The sequence below is a fragment of the Dasypus novemcinctus genome, chromosome 11 (genome assembly GCF_030445035.2).
Source record: "Dasypus novemcinctus isolate mDasNov1 chromosome 11, mDasNov1.1.hap2, whole genome shotgun sequence".
Lineage (NCBI taxonomy): Eukaryota > Metazoa > Chordata > Mammalia > Cingulata > Dasypodidae > Dasypus > Dasypus novemcinctus.
Window position 1 is genome coordinate 61,620,744 of NC_080683.1, and position 6,000 is coordinate 61,626,743.

Sequence of the window (6,000 nt, forward strand, 5' to 3'; positions counted from 1 at the left end):
CCAAGACTGTGACAGTAAATTCCTGTTATTTATGCCAACTCATTGTGGTATTTTTCAAAGCAGCATGGCAAACCAAGGGAGTCACCCATGGCATGCATTCCAGCATTACATTTGGAAATTATGTGACACTTTCAGGAGAGGTGTGAACCAGATGAAACCTTTGATGGCCCCCTCCTACTTTCCCATCTGCACTTCATGCTAGTGTTTCCCCCTGCCCCCACACTAAGTTTCATTACTCCCCCCTCCTTTCCATTTTTTATCTCAGTCTTACTCCCAGCTAACTTTCAAATAGTATCATTAAGGTGTTAGGTGAAAGTGGGCATGGGGGATCATATTGGCATGCTGGAAATGTTCTAAATCTATATTGTGGTGAATGCATAACTCAATAGCTACTAAAAGTCAGTCAAATTTACATTTAAAACAGGTGCATTTTATGGTATATAAATTGCACACCAATCAAAATTTTTAAAAAAGATGTTAGGTGATATGTAAAGACTGGAATCTCTTCCTGGGATATTAGATTTTTAAAGAACACTCTTTTGGTTGGAAAAACCTTTCAGAGGGGAAAGAGTAAAATGAGAATGTTGGAATGGTAGAAGTAGTGTTGACAAGCCAGCTTAGAGCCCAAATGGTGCTAGGGTGAAAGAGAAGCTCACACCTGGTTGGGAAAGCACTACTAGTGAATACTTCATTATCCATCATCTCTCTGCTTCAGGAATCTTGGGGTTCAAGGGGTATTCCCAAGGAGAACCTAGATGCTGGTCCATGAGTTGATACTGGGCACCTCACACAAGAGGAGCTTCCCTGAGGAGGGGTAGAGCACAAATATGTGTCCTATTTCCTATGAGGGAGGACTGCTATTGTGTGTCCCACATTTTCCTCTCTGAAAGTTTACTTGGGAAGGAGATATGGCATTTTCTCCCTCCCACCCAAAAAGTTACCAAGCCCTGAAGTATATCATAAGAGGTAATGATAAAATGCCACATAAGATTAGAATGTTTGCTCTAAGAACTCTAAATCTCAGAGACTTCCCCAATTTAGAATCCTTTTAGTCAAATGTTATTCCCTGACCCAAACACCATTCTGTTTGCACAATTTGTTTTAGAGATAGTCACTAGAAAGTTTATAATAATCTTCAGTGTTTCTCACAGCTGGTCTTAATGATATCTCCTGGTTGTCAGGGTCTCCGATAACTGGCTCCATCTTAACTCTTCTCATTACCTATAACATGGGCTTCTCCACCTTCTTCCCTCTTTACCATGTACTGCCCTTATTGTTATACTTGTTTGTATAATTTTCCTTCTCTTCTTGTCTGACTCCTGCTCATGCTGTCTCTTGTGCCACTTCCTCTAAAAAAGCTTTCCTTGTTTACTTCTAACCCACAACATTCTTCTATCTCTCTGAATCTTATGATGATTATAATCTGTGTCCCACAATTTTAATTTGATTACTCTATTATGCTATATCTTTTTCTGTTAACTTTTACGCAAGTTTGGGGACTTGCTTTACAAAGGTAGGAATTCTTTTAAGAATTTCTTTGGCATCTTCTGCAGTACATATAGTTGTGTTTGAATCTTAAAAATACCCTGGTATTCTCCGCTGATGTCCCTAAATTTCACTGAGCAATGACTCTAAGGCCTGATAAACAAGAGAATTGACTACATGGTGTTTTTCTCAAAGCTTACCCTGTATTCTTAGGTTTACAGTGATTAGAGGAAGGGAATATTTATTGATCCCTCTCTCATGACTTTTTTGGAAGATAGAACTTGCCCTCTTTTCCCAGCTAAGAGGAGCATTGGAGTCAACCCTTCCTTGCCCTCTCTCAGAGCTCTCACTTATTTGTTCCTCCCCTTGGGTGAGTGAAAGAGTAATAAAAATGGTCAAAGCTTGATATTCCCTTTGGCACATTATCAGAAAATAAGCAAATGGCACTCAAAAAGAAAAAAAAAAAAACAAACCAAAACCAAAACAGGCAAACGGGCATTCAAAAAATAAAAATAAAAAAATAAAAACATAGGCTCCACCCTTTCTTTCTCTTTCCTTTCTTTGCTTGCCCCATTGATCACTGAGAAGGGCCAGCCCTCTTCTTGCTTTCTATTCTCAAAGTAGGGTCATTCTGTATTGGAGATGATGTTGGTGGAAGGTGTTTTCATTTTCTGTTACAGATTTTCTACCTACAAGTAGGGAACTAGTCAGGTTTTCCCTTTCCCATTGGCCTGTCTGTCCTCAATTTGTAGTACAAGATAAGAGGTCACACCCTGTTTTCCAATCCCGCTAATCCCAGAAGACTAAACCTTGGTGGGGGGAGCAATTTGGCCGTTGATTAGCCTGTTGATAAAGCTGGTGCTTGGATCTTTGTTCAGACATTTGCTCTGGCATGTCTATTCTTTTGGCCATAGCAATGGAGAGGAAGATGGGTGAATGTTAGCTACCCTAAAACCCTAACATGAAATAGGTCTAGGGACTGGGTTAACCAAATAGTTGTGTAATTTTAGTTCAGGATGTCCTAGAATCTTAAGTGGAAATGGCCTATGTGGGCATCCATATGTGTGTATATGTGGAGGGTTCTTTCCCCATGGCTATACAGAGCAGCAGTGTGGTGAAGTTCTCAAGCAGACCATCAAAACTGCCAGACCCTGAAGCCTAACTTGACTTTGGGGGGGGGGGCCCTGTTGATTTGTACAAGACCTGATAAGATGTTTCTGAGTCTAGTCTCACCTCAGGCATTAGTGAATCCCCACCTAGCCAAAACAAAATCCACAATTCAACATCCTTCTTTCTCTCACAGATCCTCCTCTTCTCCAACCAGTGTGGGAACAACTGATAGTTACATATTGTTAGCAGCACAGTAGTAGGAGGAAGTAGGTCTGAAGTTAGTTAGCATCTTTTCAAATGTGAATGATGCATTTCAGCATACACCCATAGGCACATAGCTATGTATCAATGGCAACCTTCAAAATAGGACTGTACCTTCCTAGCTAAGTGACTTTGTGGCAATGCATATTGGAAACTTCTCCCTTTCTAGTGTTAGACACTAATGCCTAGGATTGTTCAGGATTTCTCTGAAGGCCTTCTGAACTCTACACCTCCATTCTTGCCCAGATGGTTCTATGTGTAAAAGAACAGAGTTTGAGATGGAGAGTGGGACCATGTACCTTTATTGCAGGAATTATTACTAGCTTTTGTTGACCTCCTAGCTGAAAGAGTGTTTAGTTCTATTAATAAAAATCCATATTCATAAGCAAAAGGATAATAATGCATTGAAAGACTGTATTGTCTTAAGAACTCAGTGCTCAGCAAAATCTTCTGTTTTCTTGAAGTAGCAAATTGTACCCTCTCCCCTTTGGCCTCTTCTCCCTTGGAGGTGCATGAGATTTGAAATCCCTTTGATTCTGAATGAGCAACAGAATGAAAGGAACTTCATTTAAAATGGGGAGGCTGAGCCAGCTTGCTTTCTCTCTAGCTTCCTCAGTGAGGTCAACAGCTGAACTTTTGACTCAGTAACTGGCCTGCTAGTTAAATGCAAGCACTGAACAATCACCTCACAGGATTTCCAACTTATTAAAAATGAACTGTGACCACCAGAGATTTGAGTATAAAGGTAAAAAAACAGTACCTAATAAAAACTTGAAAACATGCACACACATTCCAAGACTGGTAGGTAGAGTGATCTTTAACCTCCACTAACCTCTTAAGACTAGAATTGAAAATCAGGGATGAAGAAATGAAACCAGCCTTACAGAATTGGAATTCTAGAACACTTTCAAATACTAGATGTTTTTTATTCCAAAATTGTTTTCCAAATGATGCTGATTATGTTATACATGTGTCCAGATGCAGAAACTAGTTGTATGAATCAGCAATATTACGGCATTTAATAACAAAACTACTTCCTCTAATTTTAATTAATTGAATTGTTACATGTAGAAAAATACATGTAAGTTTATATATAAATATATAAAGTTTAATTTAAATACTATAACTTTAGGTGATATAATTTATCTGTCACTGCCTTCACCTGATAATGAATAAAAATATTAAAAAGAATACAGTTTCTGAAAACCTCTTGACATTGTTTTGTTGTTAATGTCTCCATACTTCCTTCTTCTGTAACCTCAAAAGGGATCTGATTTTCAATGTAATGGTTAAAACACGTAGGACCCCCAACTTTGTTAAATAAGTGATGTTTTCTTACTCCTTAACATCCAGCTCTCCTTTATATGTTTTCACAAAATGGCTTTTCCTCCTGAAGAGGAATGCTGGTTCCTCTGATAAGAAGCACTGTGAGACTGCTGGGATTATATCTATTTGCTTCTGTTTCTGAATGTGAGTAGTGTAAGAAAGAGGACAACATAGGGGCTATAGATTTACTCTCAGATTGGCTTGTGGTGACTGGCTAGTTACAGCAGAAAAACTAGGATGTCAGCTTCTGGAAGCCAGATTTTCCTTTACGAGGCAGCAGGATGTGATGGAGAAAGCCTAGAATGAACAGACACTAGACCTGACTCTTCCTTTTCTTCCACCAACAACTTGTTTTGCTTTAGACAAGACACTTCCACGTATTTGTTTCTCAGTCTCTTCAACTGTGAAATGAAGGTGTGTGGAAATGGAGGCAGATCTTCTCTAAGCAATAAGTTTTAACACTTTGATTATTTGATTATGGAATCAGAAAAATTTGAAAGACCCTCCCAGGATCAGCTAGATCATTGCCTGTGTACAGCAATTTTATACCAATAGCCCTCCAGATAAAAGGCAATCTGGTCTAAATCATTCATAGAATAACTCATATAGGGAGTGCTTTCTGTGTGGCCCTCTTACAAATGTAGCTAGAAGAAAAATCTCTACCATTTTCTGGAGAATTTGAAATGTGGCGCCCGAACAGGGACCCCCAGCTTCGGCCCCTCGCCTGGCCAGTCCGCTGCTGACCCCTCGCACGGGACTCATCGCCGTCCTCCCGTGCTGCCGCTCAAGGTAGGGACTCTCCGGCAGTCTCCCTTCCTTCACACCCCCCCTTTTTTCCTTTTTCCCTTTTCCCTTTTTTCTCTCTCCATAAACATGGGGGCCTCGCTTTCAGTAAAACAGGTCCCTCAAGTCCGCAAGTTAGCTGCCCTCTTGGAGACACACCGAGTCTCCGTCTCAGTATGGCAGCTCCAGCGGTACTGGGACATTCTCCTTCCCTTCAATCCTTGGCTCGCCACTTGCGCTCTCTGGAGCCCTGACACCTATGAACGTTTAATTCAGGGGATAACGTCCGCAATGGAACATGAGCGCAAGCAGTTTCCCCCCGGTCTCATCCCAGCCCTCGTCGCCATTCGCGCCTGCCTTCAAGGCGTGCCCTCCCCTGCCTCTGCTCTCACCTGCGAGCCCAGCCGCCCCTCTGGCGGCGACTCTGATGGAGATGACGATGCCCGCTCTCTGTCTGCCCAGCTCGAGGCTGCACTAGAACTGAATTCCCCCGCAGCCTCTGACCCGAACTCCAACCAAGATGGCGAACTTCTGCCTTCTTCCCCATCCGCCGTGCCCTGCCAACAATGCCAACATGGCGCACTTCCTCCTTCTTCCTCGTCTGCGCCCTCCTCCCGCCTTTATCCGCCTCTTCCTGCCCCGTCACCATCCGGTCCCGCCCCGGATGCCTTCCGGTCGCCATCTTCCGCTAAACCGGAAGCGTCTCCGGCGCCATCTTGGCCGGCGCCCGGAAATGACGTTGCCACCCCGCCATCTTGGCCGGCACCCAGAGGTGACGCAGTCGCCCCGCCATCTTGGCCGGCGCCCGGAAGTGACGTTGCCACCCCGCCATCTTGGCCAGCGCCCAGGAGTAACGCAGCTGCCCCACCTCCCTGGCCCGCTGCGCCTCCCGTCTGCTACAACAGTGGTGAGGGTGCCGCAGGCTCCCCCCCACCTGGTGAGGGTGCCGCAGGCTCCCCCCCGCCTGATTACGATGCAGCCTTCCTCCGAACACCCCCCGCACCACTGGCGGACTTGTACCCCCTAAACCCCGTC

At 43.6% G+C, this 6,000-nt stretch overlaps 1 pseudogene; it reads right to left on the minus strand.

The window, feature by feature from the left end:
* The window catches only part of LOC101419439 (UBX domain-containing protein 8 pseudogene), a 47,820-nt pseudogene extending 42,173 nt beyond the window's left edge, over positions 1-5,647 (minus strand).
* Between the last annotated feature and the right edge of the window lie 353 nt (positions 5,648-6,000).